The 20,740-nt window shown below is 37.5% G+C and overlaps 1 protein-coding gene across 5 annotated transcripts in view; it reads right to left on the bottom strand.

Moving 5' to 3' along the window:
- The window catches only part of LOC135531364 (uncharacterized), an 89,426-nt gene extending 69,891 nt beyond the window's left edge, over positions 1-19,535 (bottom strand). For 4 of the 5 annotated variants that reach the window (XM_064959436.1, XM_064959443.1, XM_064959430.1 and 1 more), the window contains exon 1: positions 19,450-19,535. The gene's annotated coding sequence lies outside the window, so the exon portion shown is untranslated. Of the gene's footprint in view, positions 1-14,645; positions 14,682-14,910; positions 15,013-19,449 lie in introns of all 5 variants that reach the window. The other variant, XM_064959432.1, reaches the window with a different exon arrangement.
- Between the last annotated feature and the right edge of the window lie 1,205 nt (positions 19,536-20,740).

Genomic DNA, 20,740 nt, shown 5'->3' with positions numbered 1-20,740 from the left:
TACAGTAACTTCCAGAGGGCAGAATGAACGATGTACAGTAACTACCAGATGGCAGAGTGAAAGATATACAGTAACTTCCAGAGGGCAGAGTGAAAGATATACAGTAACTTCCAGATGGCAGAGTGAAAGATATACAGTAACTTCCAGAGGGCAGAATGAACGATGTACAGTAACTACCAGATGGCAGAGTGAAAGATATACAGTAACTTCCAGATGGCAGAGTAAAAGATATACAGAACTACCAGATACAGTAATATGGATGTTGTCGGTCATTTTACGTTTTTTACTCTCCTCCATGTTGTTCTTTTACTGTAAAGTTTATTGTTACACACACACACACACACGCACACACACACACACACACACACACACACACACACACACACACACACACACACACACACACACACACACACCTTTATCTCTAACTAGCTCCACTACCTATTTGCCATTAGCTACAGGACAATGTGTGCCCTCAGGCCTGGACGGAAGCAAAGTAATTCCGCTACAGAATTACCTAACTCTGCAAATCGCACTGCTGAGGGATTTAAAAAGTGATAGTCGATCGATCAATGATATAATAATACTCTTAGCAAAAATGTTTATCTTTAATTTACAATATGTAGAATGTATGAGAATAGAAAGGTTAAGAACTTTTGTGAAACATCACAATTGAAAAATATACGGCAAATAGAAAACTGGGTGGTGATCAGAGATAGATGGGAGGGGTTGAGGGGAGCTGAAGGATGGGACTGGGTGGTGATCAGAGATAGATGGGAGGGGTTGAGGGGAGCTGAAGGATGGGACTGGGTGGTGATCAGAGATAGATGGGAGGGGTTGAGGGGAGCTGAAGGATGGGACTGGGTGGTGATCAGAGATAGATGGGAGGGGTTGAGGGGAGCTGAAGGATGGGACTGGGTGGTGATCAGAGATAGATGGGAGGGGTTGAGGGGAGCTGAAGGATGGGACTGGGTGGTGATCAGAGATAGATGGTTACGGTTGAGGGGAGCTGAAGGATGGGACTGGATGGTGATCAGAGATAGATGGTTACGGTTGAGGGTAGCTGAAGGATGGGACTGGATGGTGATCAGAGAGAGATGGGAGGGGTTGAGGGGAGCTGAAGGATGGGACTGGGTGGTGATCAGAGAGAGATGGGAGGGGTTGAGGGGAGCTGAAGGATGGGACTGGATGGTGATCAGAGATAGATGGTTACTGTTGAGGGTAGCTGAAGGATGGGACTGGGTGGTGATCAGAGATAGATGGTAAAGGTTGAGGGTAGCTGAAGGATGGGACTAAAAACAAACAAAAGATAACTATTGTAAAATACATTGTGTCCATGAAAAATATAAAGTATGTATGAGCTGGAAGTAGAAGCCTAAGTGTTGTTGTCCTTTTGTTTACTCCAATTAGGGGTGGTTGGTAGGGTTAGGGGAAATAATCAAGGAAAATGTGTTGTATTGTAGATATATTGTGGTATTGTAGTGTGTAATAATGTATTGTAGATATGATGTGGTAGAGTAGTGTGTAATAATGTATTGTAGATATGTTGAAGTAGAGTAGTGTGTAATAATGTATTGTAGATATGTTGTGGTAGAGTAGTGTGTAATAATGTGTTGTATTGTAGATATGTTGTGGTAGATTGTGTTATAATGTGTTTTATTGTAGATATGTTGTAGTAGAGTAGTGTGTAATAATGTTTTGTATTGTAGATAAGTTGTGGTAGATTGTGTTATAATGTGTTTTATTGTAGATATGTTGTAGTAGAGTAGTGTGTAATAATGTGTTGTGGTAGAGTAGTGTGTAATAATGTATTGTAGATATGTTGTGGTAGAGTAGTGGGTAATAATGTATTGTAGATATGTTGTAGTAGAGTAGTGTGTAATAATGTGTTGTATTGTAGATAAGTTGTGGTAGATTGTGTTATAATGTGTTGTATTGTAGATATGTTGTGGTAGAGTAGTGTGTAATAATGTATTGTATTGTAGATGTGTTGTAGTAGAGTAGTGTGTAATAATGTATTGTATTGTAGATATGTTGTGGTTGAGTAGTGGGTAATAATGTATTGTAGATATGTTGTGGTAGAGTAGTGTGTAATAATGTGTTGTATTGTAGATATGTTGTGGTAGATTGTGTTATAATGTGTTGTATTGTAGATATGTTGTAGTAGAGTAGTGTGTAATAATGTGTTGTGGTAGAGTAGTGTGTAATAATGTTTAGTAGATATGTTGTGGTAGAGTAGTGGGTAATAATGTATTGTAGATATGTTGTGGTAGAATAGTGTGTAATTTTCACGCCCTGGTCTATATTTATTATGTTATCTTCATTTATTGAGTCAGGCCAGGGTGTTACATGGGTTTATTTGTAGTGTGTTTCGTCTTGGGGTTGTGTGGGGTGTATAGATTAGTCTATGGCTGCCTGAGGCGGTTCTCAATCAGAGTCAGGTGATTTTCGTTGTCTCTGATTGGGAACCATATTTAGGTAGCCTGGGTTTCACTGTGTGTTTGTGGGTGATTGTTCCTGTCTCTGTGTTTGTTACACCAGTCAGGGCTGTTTCGGTTTTCGACGTTTGTTGTTTTGTATTGTTCGTGTTTTTCATCATTAAAGATGTATCGAACGAATCACGCTGCATTTTGGTCCGATCCTTATTCCACCACTTCGTCAGAGAAGGAGTTGGAAGAAAGCCGTTACAGAATCACCCACCACAAACGGACCAAGCAACGTGTCAACGGGCAGGAAACCACAGGAGAAGCAACAAAGGCAGCAACAGCGATCACAGGACTTCTGGACTTGGGAGGAGAAATTGTTCGGAGAAGGACCCTGGGATCAGCCTGGAGAATATCGCCGCCCCAAAGAAGAACTGGAGGCGGTGAGAGCTGAGAGGCGCTGGTATGAAGAGGCAGCGCGGCGACGAGGATGCAAGCCCAAGAGTCAGCCCCAAAAATTTCTTGGGGGGGAGGCTCAGTGAGAGTGTGGCAGAGTCAGGAGTCAGACCTGAGCCCACTCTCCCTGTTTATCGTGAGGAACCAAGGAGGAGACCAGAACCGGTGTTGGAGGTGAGCGAAGCAGAGACTGTGAAGGAGTTAACGGGGAAATTGGAGGAGAGAGAAATGAGGGAGTTGCTGTGTTGGTGCTTTTTGCATGGAATTCGCCCGACGGAACGTGTCAGGGATTTGATGGCACCTGGGTCAGCGCTCTATAGTCGTCCTGAGGTGCGTGTTAGTCGGGTGGTGAAGTTGGTGCCAACCTCACGCACCAGGCCTCCTGTGCACATCCCTAGCCTTGCACGTCCTGTGCCAACACTGCTCTCAAGATCTCCAGTACGCCTTCACGGTCTAGCCCATCCTGTGCCACCTCCACACACCAGCCCTCCGGTGGCAGCTCCCACACCAGGCTTCCTGTGCGTGTTCTCGGCCCAGTACCACCAGTGCCAGCACCACGCATCAGGCCTACAGTGCGCCTCGCCTCTCCTGTGCTGCCGGAGCCTCCCGCCTGTTCAGCGCTGTCGAAGCCTTCCTCCTCTACAGCGCTGCTGGAGTCTCCCGCCTGTTTAGCGCTGCCAGAGCCTTCCTCCTCTCCTGTGCTGCTGGAGCCTCCCGCCTGTTTAGCGCTGCCAGAGCCTTCCGCCTCTACAGCGTTGCCGGAGTCTCCTGCACGTTTAGCGCAGCCAGAGCTGCAGGTCTGCATGGAGCAGCTAGAGCTGCCAGTCTGCATGGAGCAGCCAGAGCTGTCAGTCTGCTTGGAGCAGCCAGAGCTGCCAGTCTGCATGGAGCTGCCAGTCTGCATGGAGCTGCCAGTCTGCATGGAGCTGCCAGTCTGCAAGGAGCTGCCAGTCTGCAAGGAGCTGCCAGTCTGCAAGGAGCTGCCAGTCTGCAAGGAGCTGCCAGAGCTGTTAGTCTGCATGGAGCAGCCAGAGCCGCCAGTCAGCATGGAGCAGCCAGAGCCGTCAGTCAGCATGAAGCAGCCAGAGCTGCCAGTCAGCGTGGAGCAGCCAGAGCCGTCAGTCTGCCAGGATCCGCCAGTCAGCCAGACTCTTCCAGATCTGCCAGTCAGCCAGACTCTTCCAGATCTGCCAGTCAGCCAGACTCTTCCAGATCTGCCAGTCAGCCAGACTCTTCCAGATCTGCCAGTCAACCAGAATCTTCCAGATCTGCTAGTCAACCAGACTCTTCTAGATCTGCTAGTCAACCAGACTCTTCCAGATCTGCTAGTCAACCAGACTCTTCCAGATCCGCCAGTCAGCCAGGATCTGCCGGATTCAACTGCCTGGCTGGGCTTCCAATCAGTGCTGGGCTTCCTCTCAGTGCTGGGCTTCCTCTCAGTGCTGGGCTTCCTCTCAGTGCTGGGCTTCCTCTCAGTGCTGGGCTTCCTCTGTCCCGAACTGCCCCTCTGTCCCGAGCTGCCTCTCTGTCCCGAGCTGCCCCTCTGTCCCGAGCTGCCCCTCTGTCCCGAGCTGCCCTTCTGTCCCGAGCTGCCTCTCTGTCCCGAGCTGCCCCTCAGTTCAGTGGGGTTCTGGGTGAGGACTACTAGGCCATGGTCGGCGGTGAGGGTGGACAATCCTAGGACGCGAGGAGGGGGGACTAAGACATTCATCGTGTGGGTTCCACGTCCCGAGCCGGAGCCGCCTCCATGGACAGGCGCCCACCCGGACCCTCCCTATTGTTTTGATGTGCGTCCGGGAGTCCGCACCTTAGGGGGGGGGATTCTGTCACGCCCTGGTCTATATTTATTATGTTATCTTCATTTATTGAGTCAGACCAGGGTGTGACATGGGTTTATTTGTAGTGTGTTTCGTCTTGGGGATGTGTGGGGTGTATAGATTAGTCTATGGCTGCCTGAGGCGGTTCTCAATCAGAGTCAGGTGATTATCGTTGTCTCTGATTGGGAACCATATTTAGGTAGCCTGGGTTTCAATGTGTGTTTGTGGGTGATTGTTCCTGTCTCTGTGTTTGTTGCACCAGTCAGGGCTGTTTTGGTTTTCGACGTTTGTTGTTTGTATTGTTCGTGTTTTTCATCATTAAAGATGTATCGAACGAATCACGCTGCATTTTGGTCTGATCCTTATTCCACCGAGACTGTGAAGAAATTAATGGGGAAATTGGAGGAGAGAAAAATGAGGGAGTTGCTGTGTTGGTGCTTTTTGCATGGAATTCGCCCGACGGAACGTGTCAGGGATTTGATGGCACCTGGGTCAGCGCTCCATACTCGTCCTGAGGTGCGTGTTAGTCGGCTGGTGAAGTTGGTGCCAACCTCACGCACCAGGCCTCCTGTGCACATCCCGAGCCTTGCACGTCCTGTGCCAACACTGCTCTCAAGATCTCCAGTACGCCTTCACGGTCTAGCCCATCCTGTGCCACCTCCACACACCAGCCCTCCGGTGGCAGCTCCCTGCACCAGACTTCCTGTGCGTGTCCTCGGCCCAGTACCAACAGTGCCAGCACCACGCATCAGGCCTACAGTGCGCCTCGCCTCTCCTGCGCTGCCGGAGCCTCCCGCCTGTTCAGCGCTGCCAGAGCCTTACTCCTCTCCTGTGCTGCAGTAATAATGTATTGTAGATATGTTGTGGTAGAGTAGTGTGTAATAATGTATTGTAGATATGTTGTGGTAGAGTAGTGTGTAATAATGTATTGTATTGTAGATATGTTGTGGTAGAGTAGGGTGTAATAATGTATTGTAGATATGTTGTAGTAGAGTAGTGTGTAATAATGTGTTGTATTGTAGATATGTTGTGGTAGAGTAGTGTGTAATAATGTATTGTAGATATGTTGTAGTAGAGTAGTGTGTAATAATGTATTGTATTGTAGATATGTTGTGGTAGATTAGTGTGTAATAATGTATTGTAGATATGTTGTGGTAGAGTAATGTGTAATAATGTGTTGTATTGTAGATATGTTGTGGTAGAGTAGTGTGTAATAATGTAATGTAGATATGTTGTAGTAGAGTAGTGTGTAATAATGTGTTGTATTGTAGATATGTTGAAGTAGAGTAGTGTGTAATAATGTGTTGTATTTTAGATGTGTTGTAGTAGAGTAGTGTGTAATAATGTGTTGTATTGCAGATATGTTGTAGTAGAGTAGTGTGTAATAATGTGTTGTATTGTAGATATGTTGTAGTAGAGTAGTGTGTAATAATGTGTTGTATTGTAGATATGTTGTAGTAGAGTAGTGTGTAATAATGTGTTGTATTGTAGATATGTTGTGGTAGAGTAGTGTGTAATAATGTGTTGTATTGTAGATGTGTTGTAGTAGAGTAGTGTGTAATAATATATTGTAGATATGTTGTAGTAGAGTAGTGGGTAATAATGTATTGTATATATGTTGTAGCAGAGTAGTGTGTAATAATGTGTTGTATTGTAGATATGTTGTAGTAGAGTAGTGTGTAATAATGTGTTGTGGTAGAGTAGTGTGTAATAATGTATTGTAGATATGTTGTAGTAGAGTAGTGTGTAATAATGTATTGTAGATATGTTGTGGTAGAGTAGTGTGTAATAATGTATTGTAGATATGTTGTAGTAGAGTTGTGTGTAATAATGTATTATAGATATGTTGTAGTAGAGTAGTGTGTAATAATGTGTTGTATTGTAGATATGTTGTGGTAGAGTAGTGTGTCATAATGTGTTGTATTGTAGATATGTTGTGGTAGAGTAGTGTGTAATAATGTATTGTAGATATGTTGTAGTAGAGTAGTGGGTAATAATGTATTGTAGATATGTTGTAGTAGAGTAGTGTGTTACAATGTGTTGTATTGTAGATATGTTGTAGTAGAATGATGTGTAATAATGTATTGTATTGTAGATATGTTGTGGTAGATTGTGTTATAATGTGTTGTATTGTAGATATGTTGTAGTATTGTAGTGTGTAATAATGTATTGTAGACATGATGTGGTAGAGTAGTGTGTAATAATGTATTGTAGATATGTTGTAGTAGAGTAGTGTGTAATACTGTATTGTAGATATGTTGTAGTAGAGTAGTGTGTAATAATGTGTTGTATTGTAGATATGTTGTGGTAGAGTAGTGTGTAATAATGTATTGTAGATATGTTGTAGTAGAGTAGTGTGTAATAATGTATTGTATTGTAGATATGTTGTGGTAGAGTAGTGTGTAATAATGTATTGTAGATATGTTGTAGTAGAGTAGTGTGTAATAATGTATTGTATTGTAGATATGTTGTGGTAGATTAGTGTGTAATAATGTATTGTAGATATGTTGTGGTAGAGTAATGTGTAATAATGTGTTGTATTGTAGATATGTTGTGGTAGAGTAGTGTGTAATAATGTAATGTAGATATGTTGTAGTAGAGTAGTGTGTAATAATGTGTTGTATTGTAGATATGTTGAAGTAGAGTAGTGTGTAATAATGTGTTGTATTTTAGATGTGTTGTAGTAGAGTAGTGTGTAATAATGTGTTGTATTGCAGATATGTTGTAGTAGAGTAGTGTGTAATAATGTGTTGTATTGTAGATATGTTGTAGTAGAGTAGTGTGTAATAATGTGTTGTATTGTAGATATGTTGTAGTAGAGTAGTGTGTAATAATGTGTTGTATTGTAGATATGTTGTGGTAGAGTAGTGTGTAATAATGTGTTGTATTGTAGATGTGTTGTAGTAGAGTAGTGTGTAATAATATATTGTAGATATGTTGTAGTAGAGTAGTGGGTAATAATGTATTGTATATATGTTGTAGCAGAGTAGTGTGTAATAATGTGTTGTATTGTAGATATGTTGTAGTAGAGTAGTGTGTAATAATGTGTTGTGGTAGAGTAGTGTGTAATAATGTATTGTAGATATGTTGTAGTAGAGTAGTGTGTAATAATGTATTGTAGATATGTTGTGGTAGAGTAGTGTGTAATAATGTATTGTAGATATGTTGTAGTAGAGTTGTGTGTAATAATGTATTATAGATATGTTGTAGTAGAGTAGTGTGTAATAATGTGTTGTATTGTAGATATGTTGTGGTAGAGTAGTGTGTCATAATGTGTTGTATTGTAGATATGTTGTGGTAGAGTAGTGTGTAATAATGTATTGTAGATATGTTGTAGTAGAGTAGTGGGTAATAATGTATTGTAGATATGTTGTAGTAGAGTAGTGTGTTACAATGTGTTGTATTGTAGATATGTTGTAGTAGAATGATGTGTAATAATGTATTGTATTGTAGATATGTTGTGGTAGATTGTGTTATAATGTGTTGTATTGTAGATATGTTGTAGTATTGTAGTGTGTAATAATGTATTGTAGACATGATGTGGTAGAGTAGTGTGTAATAATGTATTGTAGATATGTTGTAGTAGAGTAGTGTGTAATACTGTATTGTAGATATGTTGTAGTAGAGTAGTGTGTAATAATGTGTTGTATTGTAGATATGTTGTGGTAGAGTAGTGTGTAATAATGTATTGTAGATATGTTGTAGTAGAGTAGTGTGTAATAATGTATTGTATTGTAGATATGTTGTGGTAGAGTAGTGTGTAATAATGTATTGTAGATATGTTGTAGTAGAGTAGTGTGTAATAATGTATTGTATTGTAGATATGTTGTGGTAGATTAGTGTGTAATAATGTATTGTAGATATGTTGTGGTAGAGTAATGTGTAATAATGTGTTGTATTGTAGATATGTTGTGGTAGAGTAGTGTGTAATAATGTAATGTAGATATGTTGTAGTAGAGTAGTGTGTAATAATGTGTTGTATTGTAGATATGTTGAAGTAGAGTAGTGTGTAATAATGTGTTGTATTTTAGATGTGTTGTAGTAGAGTAGTGTGTAATAATGTGTTGTATTGCAGATATGTTGTAGTAGAGTAGTGTGTAATAATGTGTTGTATTGTAGATATGTTGTAGTAGAGTAGTGTGTAATAATGTGTTGTATTGTAGATATGTTGTAGTAGAGTAGTGTGTAATAATGTGTTGTATTGTAGATATGTTGTGGTAGAGTAGTGTGTAATAATGTGTTGTATTGTAGATGTGTTGTAGTAGAGTAGTGTGTAATAATATATTGTAGATATGTTGTAGTAGAGTAGTGGGTAATAATGTATTGTATATATGTTGTAGCAGAGTAGTGTGTAATAATGTGTTGTATTGTAGATATGTTGTAGTAGAGTAGTGTGTAATAATGTGTTGTGGTAGAGTAGTGTGTAATAATGTATTGTAGATATGTTGTAGTAGAGTAGTGTGTAATAATGTATTGTAGATATGTTGTGGTAGAGTAGTGTGTAATAATGTATTGTAGATATGTTGTAGTAGAGTTGTGTGTAATAATGTATTATAGATATGTTGTAGTAGAGTAGTGTGTAATAATGTGTTGTATTGTAGATATGTTGTGGTAGAGTAGTGTGTCATAATGTGTTGTATTGTAGATATGTTGTGGTAGAGTAGTGTGTAATAATGTATTGTAGATATGTTGTAGTAGAGTAGTGGGTAATAATGTATTGTAGATATGTTGTAGTAGAGTAGTGTGTTACAATGTGTTGTATTGTAGATATGTTGTAGTAGAATGATGTGTAATAATGTATTGTATTGTAGATATGTTGTGGTAGATTGTGTTATAATGTGTTGTATTGTAGATATGTTGTAGTATTGTAGTGTGTAATAATGTATTGTAGACATGATGTGGTAGAGTAGTGTGTAATAATGTATTGTAGATATGTTGTAGTAGAGTAGTGTGTAATACTGTATTGTAGATATGTTGTAGTAGAGTAGTGTGTAATAATGTGTTGTATTGTAGATATGTTGTGGTAGAGTAGTGTATAATAATGTATTGTAGATATGTTGTAGTAGAGTAGTGTGTAATAATGTATTGTATTGTAGATATGTTGTGGTAGAGTAGTGTGTAATAATGTATTGTAGATATGTTGTAGTAGAGTAGTGTGTAATAATGTATTGTATTGTAGATATGTTGTGGTAGATTAGTGTGTAATAATGTATTGTAGATATGTTGTGGTAGAGTAATGTGTAATAATGTGTTGTATTGTAGATATGTTGTGGTAGAGTAGTGTGTAATAATGTAATGTAGATATGTTGTAGTAGAGTAGTGTGTAATAATGTGTTGTATTGTAGATATGTTGAAGTAGAGTAGTGTGTAATAATGTGTTGTATTTTAGATGTGTTGTAGTAGAGTAGTGTGTAATAATGTGTTGTATTGCAGATATGTTGTAGTAGAGTAGTGTGTAATAATGTGTTGTATTGTAGATATGTTGTAGTAGAGTAGTGTGTAATAATGTGTTGTATTGTAGATATGTTGTAGTAGAGTAGTGTGTAATAATGTGTTGTATTGTAGATATGTTGTGGTAGAGTAGTGTGTAATAATGTGTTGTATTGTAGATGTGTTGTAGTAGAGTAGTGTGTAATAATATATTGTAGATATGTTGTAGTAGAGTAGTGGGTAATAATGTATTGTATATATGTTGTAGCAGAGTAGTGTGTAATAATGTGTTGTATTGTAGATATGTTGTAGTAGAGTAGTGTGTAATAATGTGTTGTGGTAGAGTAGTGTGTAATAATGTATTGTAGATATGTTGTAGTAGAGTAGTGTGTAATAATGTATTGTAGATATGTTGTGGTAGAGTAGTGTGTAATAATGTATTGTAGATATGTTGTAGTAGAGTTGTGTGTAATAATGTATTATAGATATGTTGTAGTAGAGTAGTGTGTAATAATGTGTTGTATTGTAGATATGTTGTGGTAGAGTAGTGTGTCATAATGTGTTGTATTGTAGATATGTTGTGGTAGAGTAGTGTGTAATAATGTATTGTAGATATGTTGTAGTAGAGTAGTGGGTAATAATGTATTGTAGATATGTTGTAGTAGAGTAGTGTGTTACAATGTGTTGTATTGTAGATATGTTGTAGTAGAATGATGTGTAATAATGTATTGTATTGTAGATATGTTGTGGTAGATTGTGTTATAATGTGTTGTATTGTAGATATGTTGTAGTATTGTAGTGTGTAATAATGTATTGTAGACATGATGTGGTAGAGTAGTGTGTAATAATGTATTGTAGATATGTTGTAGTAGAGTAGTGTGTAATACTGTATTGTAGATATGTTGTAGTAGAGTAGTGTGTAATAATGTGTTGTATTGTAGATATGTTGTGGTAGAGTAGTGTGTAATAATGTATTGTAGATATGTTGTGGTAGAGTAGTGGGTAATAATGTATTGTAGATATGTTGTAGTAGAATAGTGTGTAATAATGTGTTGTATTGTAGATATGTTGTATTAGAGTAGTGTGTAATAATGTATCGTAGATATGTTGTGGTAGAGTAATGTGTAATAATGTGTTGTATTGTAGATGTGTTGTAGTAGAGTAGTGTGTAATAATGTATTGTAGATATGTTGTATTAGAGTAGTGTTTAATAATGTGTTGTATTGTAGATATGTTGTAGTTGAGTAGTGTGTAATAATGTGTTGTATTGTAGATATGTTGTAGTAGAGTAGTGTGGAATAATGTATTGTAGATATGTTGTGGTAGAGTAGTGTGTAATAATGTATTGTAGATATGTTGTAGTAGAGTTGTGTGTAATAATGTATTGTAGATATGTTGTAGTAGAGTATTGTGTAATAATGTGTTGTATTGTAGATATGTTGTGGTAGAGTAGTGTGTAATAATGTGTTGTATTGTAGATATGTTGTAGTAGAGTAGTGTGTAATAATGTATTGTAGATATGTTGTAGTAGAGTAGTGTGTAATAATGTGTTGTATTGTAGATATGTTGTGGTAGAGTAGTGTGTAATAATGTATTGTAGATGTGTTGTAGTAGAGTAGTGTGTAATAATGTGTTGTATTGTAGATATGTTGTAGTAGATTAGTGTGTAATAATGTATTGTAGATATGTTGTAGTAGAGTAGTGTGTAATAATGTGTTGAACTGTAGATATGTTGTGGTAGAGTAGTGTGTAATAATGTGTTGTATTGTAGATATGTTGTAGTAGAGTAGTGTGTAATAATGTGTTGTAGATGTGTTGTAGTAGAGTAGTGTGTTATAATGTGTTGTATTGTAGATATGTTGTGGTAGAGTAGTGTGTAATAATATATTGTAGATATGGTGAGGTAGTGTGTAATAATGTGTTGTATTGTAGATATGTTGTGGTAGATTGTGTTATAGTGTGTTGTATTGTAGATAGGTTGAGGTAGAGTAGTGTGTAATAATGTGTTGTATTGTAGATATGTTGTAGTATTGTGTCAGGATTTGGCCAGGGTTGTTCCGGGTTTTGGTCACTAGATGCCCCCATTGTGCTTTTTGACCTTATGTTTTTTCCCTTGTTCCCCATTATTATTTGCACCTGTGCCTCGTTTCCCCTGATTGTATTTAAACCCTTAGTTTCCCTCAGTTCTGTGCTCTGTGTTTGTATGTTAGCACCCAGCCCTAGTGTTCTGTGTTTTCTTGTCGATTCCGGTGGATGCTCTTGTGGAATTCTGTTTTTGTTTTTGAGTTTCTCTTGAGGCTTTTTTGTGCTATTCCTACCACCTTTTGGATTTGCCATTTTGTATTGAAGGACTTCTCCTTTTTTTACTTTATTAAATACACCGTCTTAAGTACTGCTGTGTCTGCCTCATCTTCTGGGTTCTGCTGACTATTCGTGGCTCAGTTGGTTAAGTGACTGTTTCTCACGCCGGAGACCCAGGTTCGCAACCGGGTCCTGACAGTATTGTAGTGTGTAGTAATGTGTTGTAGATATGATGTGGTAGAGTAGAGCGTAATAATGTATTGTAGATATGTTGTGGTAGAGTAGTGTGTTATAATGTTTTGTATTGTAGATATGTTGTGGTAGAGTAGTGTGTAATAATGTATTGTAGATATGTTGTAGTAGAGTAGTGTGTTACAATGTGTTGTATTGTAGATATGTTGTAGTAGAATGATGTGTAATAATGTATTGTATTGTAGATATGTTGTGGTAGAGTAGTGTGTAATAATGTGTTGTGTTGTAGTATTGTACTGTGTAATAATGTGTTGTATTGCAGATATGTTGTGGTAGAGTAGTGTGTAATAATGTATTGTAGAAATGTTGTAGTAGAGTAGTGTGTAATAATGTGTTGTATTGTAGATATGTTGTGGTAGAGTAGTGTGTAATAATGTGTTGTATTGTATATATGTTGTAGTAGAGTAGTGTGTAATAATGTATTGTAGATATGTTGTAGTAGAGTAGTGTGTAATAATGTGTTGTATTGTAGATATGTTGTGGTAGAGTAGTGTGTAATAATGTATTGTAGATATGTTGTAGTAGAGTAGTGTGTAATAATGTGTTGTATTGTAGATATCTTGTAGTAGATTAGTGTGTAATAATGTATTGTAGATATGTTGTAGTAGAGTAGTGTGTAATAATGTGTTGAACTGTAGATATGTTGTGGTAGAGTAGTGTGTAATAATGTGTTGTATTGTAGATATGTTGTAGTAGAGTAGTGTGTAATAATGTATTGTAGATATGTTGTAGTAGAGTAGTGTGTAATAATGTGTTGTATTGTAGATATGTTGTGGTAGAGTAGTGTGTAATAATGTATTGTAGATATGTTGTAGTAGAGTAGTGTGTTATAATGTGTTGTAGATGTGTTGTAGTAGAATAGTGTGTTATAATGTGTTGTATTGTAGATATGTTGTGGTAGAGTAGTGTGTAATAATATATTGTAGATATGTTGTAGTAGAGTAGTGTGTTACAATGTGTTGTATTGTAGATATGTTGTGGTAGATTGTGTTATAGTGTGTTGTATTGTAGATAGGTTGAGGTAGAGTAGTGTGTAATAATGTGTTGTATTGTAGATATGTTGTAGTATTGTAGTGTGTAATAATGTGTTGTAGATATGATGTGGTAGAGTAGAGAGTAATAATGTATTGTAGATATGTTGTGGTAGAGTAGTGTGTTATAATGTGTTGCATTATAGATATGTTGTGGTAGAGTAGTGTGTAATAATGTATTGTAGATATGTTGTAGTAGAGTAGTGTGTAATAATGTATTGTAGATATGTTGTAGTAGAATGATGTGTAATAATGTATTGTTTTGTAGATATGTTGTGGTAGAGTAGTGTGTTATAATGTGTTGTATTGTAGATATGTTGTAGTATTGTAGTGTGTAATAATGTATTGTAGATATGTTGTGGTAGAGTAGTGTGTAATAATGTGTTGTGTTGTAGATATGTTGTAGTATTGTAGTGTGTAATAATGTATTGTAGATATGTTGTGGTAGAGTAGTGTGTAATAATGTATGGTAGATATGTTGTAGTAGAGTAGTGTGTAATAATGTGTTTTATTGTAGATATGTTGTAGTAGAGTAGTGTGTAATAATGTGTTGTATTGTAGATATGTTGTAGTAGAGTAGTGTGTAATAATGTGTTGTATTGTAGATATGTTGTGGTAGAGTAGTGTGTAATAATGTATTGTAGATATGTTGTAGTAGAGTAGTGTGTATTAATGTATTGTAGATATGTTGTGGTAGAGTACTGTGTAATAATGTGTTGTATTGTAGATATGTTGTGGTAGAGTAGTGTGTAATAATGTATTGTAGATATGTTGTATTGTAGAGTAATGTGTAATAATGTGTTGTGGTAGAGTAGTGTGTAATAATATATTGTAGATATGTTGTGGTAGAGTAGTGTGTAATAATGTGTTATATTGTAGAGTAATGTGTAATATGAAGCCAGCTAGATGATCCAGCTCCTGTGGGGGATGGTCACCTTGGCAGTGGGGGCTCCCAATCAGAATCGGATGGACTGTGAAATAAAGACACAGAAACACATTATATTAGAGTAGAGAACGTAAATCACAAAGGTGAGGTTCTGTTCCGTTCCATGTTTAGATATAATACATATAATATTTACAGACACACACACCCAAATGAAAAGCCATGTGGCACCACAACAAACATTTCATTATTGAATATATATATATATATATACATATATGTAAAATATTTCAAACAACGGCATGAGAATTACTTACCAATCGAGAATGGGATCTTCACCATGCAGAAACATGTCCTCAAATTTAGAGTCCAAACTTGACACACAATCTTTCGCCGAAAAGCATTTTTTAAATCTGACACTGCGGTTGGATTAAGAAGAAGTTAATGATTTTAAATGATGTTAGATATATGTATTTACAAAACGTTTGTATTTAGTATCTTTGCGCTACGCTATTTCACCAGATGTTAGCCTTTGCGGGACGCTAACGTCATTAATTAAAAACTCTAACTTTTTGTAATGAATAAAATAATAACTCAATGTTTCAATTATATAGCATTTTTGACATTCTATTATAGATCATAACTTAACTTTAGTGAGGTGCATATGAATGGAGAGATCTATAAAATATAGATTCTTACCTTCCTGGTAACAGAATTTAACCTTGTTGTTCTCAGAGTCTATTTATGACTGAGGAACCTCAAACCTAATTTCAACCCTGCTTTACTGTCAATGACAAAGAGTGAAAGTGTCAACAATGCTTTGATGAAACAGGAAACACAGTTGTGTACGTCTCAAATGGCATCCTGTTTTCTCCATAGTTCACAAATGTCTCATGTGCCCTGGTCAAAAATAGTGTACTACAAAGTGAACAGGGGGCCATTTATCTCGAACTTGCTCTACCACCTATTGTATCTCCTCTCTACTCTCTGATTCTTTATCTCCTCTTTATCTCTAACTAGCTCTACCACCTATTGTATCAACTCTCTGATTCTCTAACTAGCTCTACCACCTATTGTATCAACTCTCTGATTCTCTAACTAGCTCTACCACCTATTGTATCAACTCTCTGATTCTCTAACTAGCTCTACCACCTATTGTATCAACTCTCTGATTCTCTAACTAGCTCTACCACCTATTGTATCAACTCTCTGATTCTCTAATGAGCTCTACCACCTATTGTATCAACTCTCTGATTCTCTAACTAGCTCTACCACCTATTGTATCAACTCTCTGATTCTCTAACGAGCTCTACCACCTATTGTATCAACTCTCTGATTCTCTAATGAGCTCTACCACCTATTGTATCAACTCTCTGATTCTCTAACTAGCTCTACCACCTATTGTATCAACTCTCTGATTCTCTAACTAGCTCTACCACCTATTGTATCAACTCTCTGATTCTCTAACTAGCTCTACCACCTATTGTATCTCCTCTCTGATTCTCTAACTAGCTCTACTACCTATTGTATCTCCTCTCTGATTCTCTAACTAGCTCTACTACCTATTGTATCTCCTCTCTGATTCTCTAACTAGCTCTACCACCTATTGTATCTCCTCTCTGATTCTCTAACTAGCTCTACCACCTATTGTATCTCCTCTCTGATTCTCTAACTAGCTCTACCACCTATTGTATCTCCTTTCTGATTCTCTAACTAGCTCTACCACCTATTGTATCTCCTCTCTGATTCTCTAACTAGCTCTACTACCTATTGTATCTCCTCTCTGATTCTCTAACTAGCTCTATTACCTATTGTATCTCCTCTCTGATTCTCTAACTAGCTCTACCACCTATTTTATCTCCTCTCTGATTCTCTAACTAGCTCTACCACCTATTGTATCTCCTCTCTGATTCTCTAACTAGCTCTACTACCTATTGTATCTCCTCTCTGATTCTCTAACTAGCTCTACCACATATTGTATCTCCTCTCTGATTCTCTAACTAGCTCTACTACCTCTTGTATCTCCTCTCTGATTCTCTAACTAGCTCTACTACCTATTGTATCTCCTCTCTGATTCTCTAACGAGCTCTTTATATCACGTTGCAGGAGAAGACCCAGAAGCAGACGTGTCGAAGTAACAACAGTTTATTACATAGACAGGGGGCAAATCGACAGGTCAAGGGCAGGCAGTGATCCATGACACAGATCAGACTCCGAAAGGTACAGAACAGTAGGCAGGTTCAGGGTCAGGGTAGTCAGAATGGTCCAAACCGGGAAAGGTAGAAAACAGGAACTATAGAGATAGACAGGAGCAAGGGGGAAACCGCCGGTAGGCTTGAGGAACAAAACAAACTGGCAGCAGACAAGCAGAGAACACAGGTATAAATACACAGGGGATAATGGGGAAGATGGATGACACATGTGGAGACAGGTGGAGGGGTGGAGACAAGCACAAAGACAGGTGAAAGAGATCAGGGTGTGACACTTTCTCTCTAACGACCTCTACTACCTATTTGCCATCTCTTTACTCTAAGCTACAGGAAAGTGTGCGCCCTCAGACCTGGAGGGAAGCAAAAATCAATCCGCAGAGGAAGTTTTTAATGGGAGCATCTTCAACATAATCCAGGTGGGGTCAAACATTTCCCAGGGTAGTTTATTAGACCCCTTATCTTTTAAATCTTTACTGATGACCTGCCACTGGTTCTGAGTGAAGCCTGCGTATCTATTTATGGTGATGCCTCAACATTATACACGTCGGCTACCACAGCAAGTGAAATCACAGCAACACTTGCTGCTAGAACTAAATATTTCAAAAACTAAAAGCATTGTATTTGGGCCAAACCATTGACTAAACCTCAACTAAATCTTGTGAAGAATAATGTGGAAATTGAGAAAGTTGTGGAGACTAAACTGCTTGGTTTAACCCTGGATTGTAAACGTTCATGGTCAAACCATGTTGATGCCCCGGTAACTAAAATGGGGAGAGGTCTGTAATGAGTAATACAGCGATGCTCTGCATTCCTGACTTTATATATAAACAAACCAAGTTCTACATGCCCTAATTTGGTCGCACCTGGAATACTTTCCAGTCATATGAAAGAGGGAAGTAGGCAAATTACAATTGGCCCTGAACAGAGCATCTCGTCTGGCCCTTAAATGTACACTGAGAGCCAACATTAATAATATGCATGTCAATCTCTCCAGGCTCAAAGTACAGGAGAGATTGACTGCATCACTACTTGTCTTTGTGAGAACTATTGATATATTGACATTTCAGAGCTTAATTAATAACCGAACTGTCTGTTTAAGTGACTAGTGCTCAGCTCAGACACCCATACAACCCCCACAAGACATGACACAAGAGGTCTCTTCACAATACCGAAGTCCAGGACAGACTACGGAAACACAGTACGACACAGAGCCACGATTACATGGAAATCTCTTCCACATCCTGTAACTCAGTCAAGCAGGAAAATCAGATAAAACTACACTTTACCGAACAGCTTGGACTGTAAGAAGACAAACACACTGGCACACATACATTTTAATATTGTTACTTTCTCTATTATTGATTTTGTATTGTAGATATGTTGTGGTAGAGTAATGTGTCATAATGTGTTGTGGTAGAGTAGTGTGTAATAATGTATTGTAGATATGTTGTGGTAGAGTAGTGTGTAATCATGTTTTGTATTGTAGATATGTTGTAGTAGAGTAGTGTGTAATAATGTGTTGTATTGTAGATATGTTGTAGTAGAATAGTGTGTAATAATGTGTTGTATTGTAGATATGTTGTAGTAGAGTAGTGTGTAATAATGTATTGTAGATATGTTGTAGTAGAGTAGTGTGTAATAATGTGTTGTATTGTAGATATGTTGTGGTAGAGTAGTGGGTAATAATGTGTTGTATTGTAGATATGTTGTGGTAGAGTAGTGTAATAATGAGTTGTATTGTAGATGTGTTGTGGTAGAGTAGTGTGTAATAATGTATTGTAGATATGTTGTGGTAGAGTAGTGTGTAATAATGTGTTGTATTGTAGATATGTTGTGGTAGAGTAGTGGGAAATAATGTGTTGTATTGTAGATGTGTTGTGGTAGAGTAGTGTGTAATAATGTGTTGTATTGTAGATGTGTTGTGGTAGAGTAGTGTGTAATAATGTGTTGTATTGTAGATGTGTTGTGGTAGAGTAGTGTGTAATAATGTATTGTAGACATGTTGTGGTAGAGTAGTGTGTAATAATGTGTTGTATTGTAGACATGTTGTGGTAGAGTAGTGTGTAATAATGTGTTGTATTGTAGATGTGTTGTGGTAGAGTAGTGTGTAATAATGTATTGTAGACATGTTGTGGTAGAGTAGTGTGTAATAATGTGTTGTATTGTAGATATGTTGTGGTAGAGTAGTGTGTAATAATGTATTGTAGATATGTTGTGGTAGAGTAGTGTGTAATAATGTATTGTAGACATGTTGTGGTAGAGTAGTGGGTAATAATGTATTGTAGACATGTTGTGGTAGAGTAGTGGGTAATAATGTGTTGTGTGAAGTACTGTTCTATTGTATATAATTGTGTATTAGTGATTGGACCCCAGGAAGAGGAGCTGCTGCCTTGACAGGAACTAATGTGGATCAAGAACCAATACAAATTCTACCTGTTGTATGTAACAGATATTTCTGAGGTGTGTATTAGTTCTGAATATCTTTGAATATTCTAATAAAAATAATGTACATTTAAAAACAAAAACGTTTTAAATAATAACTCAATGTTTTAAATACATAGCATTCTTGACAATGTACGTTAGCTCATTACTTAACTTTAGTGAGGTGCACATGAATAAAGAGATTTAGAAAATAAAGATTCTTACCTTGCTAATAACAGAAGTTAACCTTGTTGTTCTCGGAGTCTATGTTGGACTGGTGAACTTCTGCTTTTACTGTCAATGACAACAGAGTGACTGTCAACAATGCTTTGATGAAACAGGAGACACAGGTGTGTATGTCTCAAATGGCACCTCCTACATAGTTCACTAATGTTTCCTTATGTCCTCTGGTCAAAAATAGTGTACTACAAAGTGAATAGGGTGCCATTTATAAGAGAATAGGGTGCCATTTATAATAGAATAGAGTGCCATTTATAATAGAATAGGGTGCCATTTATAAGAGAATAGGGTGCCATTTATAATATAATAGGGTGCCATTTATAATAGAATAGGGTGCCATTTATAATAGAATAGGGTGCCATTTATAAGAGAATAGGGTGCCATTTATAAGAGAATGGGTGCCATTTATAAGAGAATAGGGTGCCATTTATAATAGAATAGGGTGCCATTTATAATAGAATAGGGTGCCATTTATATTAGAATAGGGTGCCATTTATAATAGAATAGGGTGCCATTTATAAGAGAATAGGGTGCCATTTATAATAGACTAGGGTGCCATTTATAATAGAATAGGGTGCCATTTATATTAGAATAGGGTGCCATTTATAATAGAATAGGGTGCCATTTATAAGAGAATAGGGTACCAATTATAAGGGAATAGGGTGCCATTTATAATAGAATAGGGTGCCATTTATAATAGAATAGGGTGCCATTTATAAGGGAATAGGGTGCCATTTATAATAGAATATGGTGCCATTTATAATAGAATAGGGTGCCATTTATAAGGGAATAGGGTGCCATATATAAGAGAATAGGGTGCCATTTATAAGGGAATAGGGTGCCATTTATAAGGGAATAGGGTGCCATTTATCAGGGAATAGGGTGCCATTTATAAGGGAATAGGGTGCCATTTATAATAGAATAGGGTGCCATTTATAAGGGAATAGGGTGCCATTTATAATAGAATAGGGTGCCATTTATAAGGGAATAGGGTGCCATTTATAATAGAATAGGGTGCCATTTATAAGGGAATAGGGTGCCATTTATAAGAGAATAGGGTGCCAATTATAAGGGAATAGGGTGCCATTTATAATAGAATAGGGTGCCATTTATAAGGGAATAGGGTGCCATTTATAATAGAATAGGGTGCCATTTATAAGAGAATAGGGTACCAATTATAAGGGAATAGGGTGCCATTTATAATAGAATAGGGTGCCATTTATAATAGAATAGGGTGCCATTTATAAGGGAATAGGGTGCCATTTATAAGAGAATA

Source organism: Oncorhynchus masou, chromosome 5 (assembly GCF_036934945.1).
Source record: "Oncorhynchus masou masou isolate Uvic2021 chromosome 5, UVic_Omas_1.1, whole genome shotgun sequence".
Lineage (NCBI taxonomy): Eukaryota > Metazoa > Chordata > Actinopteri > Salmoniformes > Salmonidae > Oncorhynchus > Oncorhynchus masou.
This window is presented reverse-complemented; position numbering and strand designations above follow the sequence as displayed.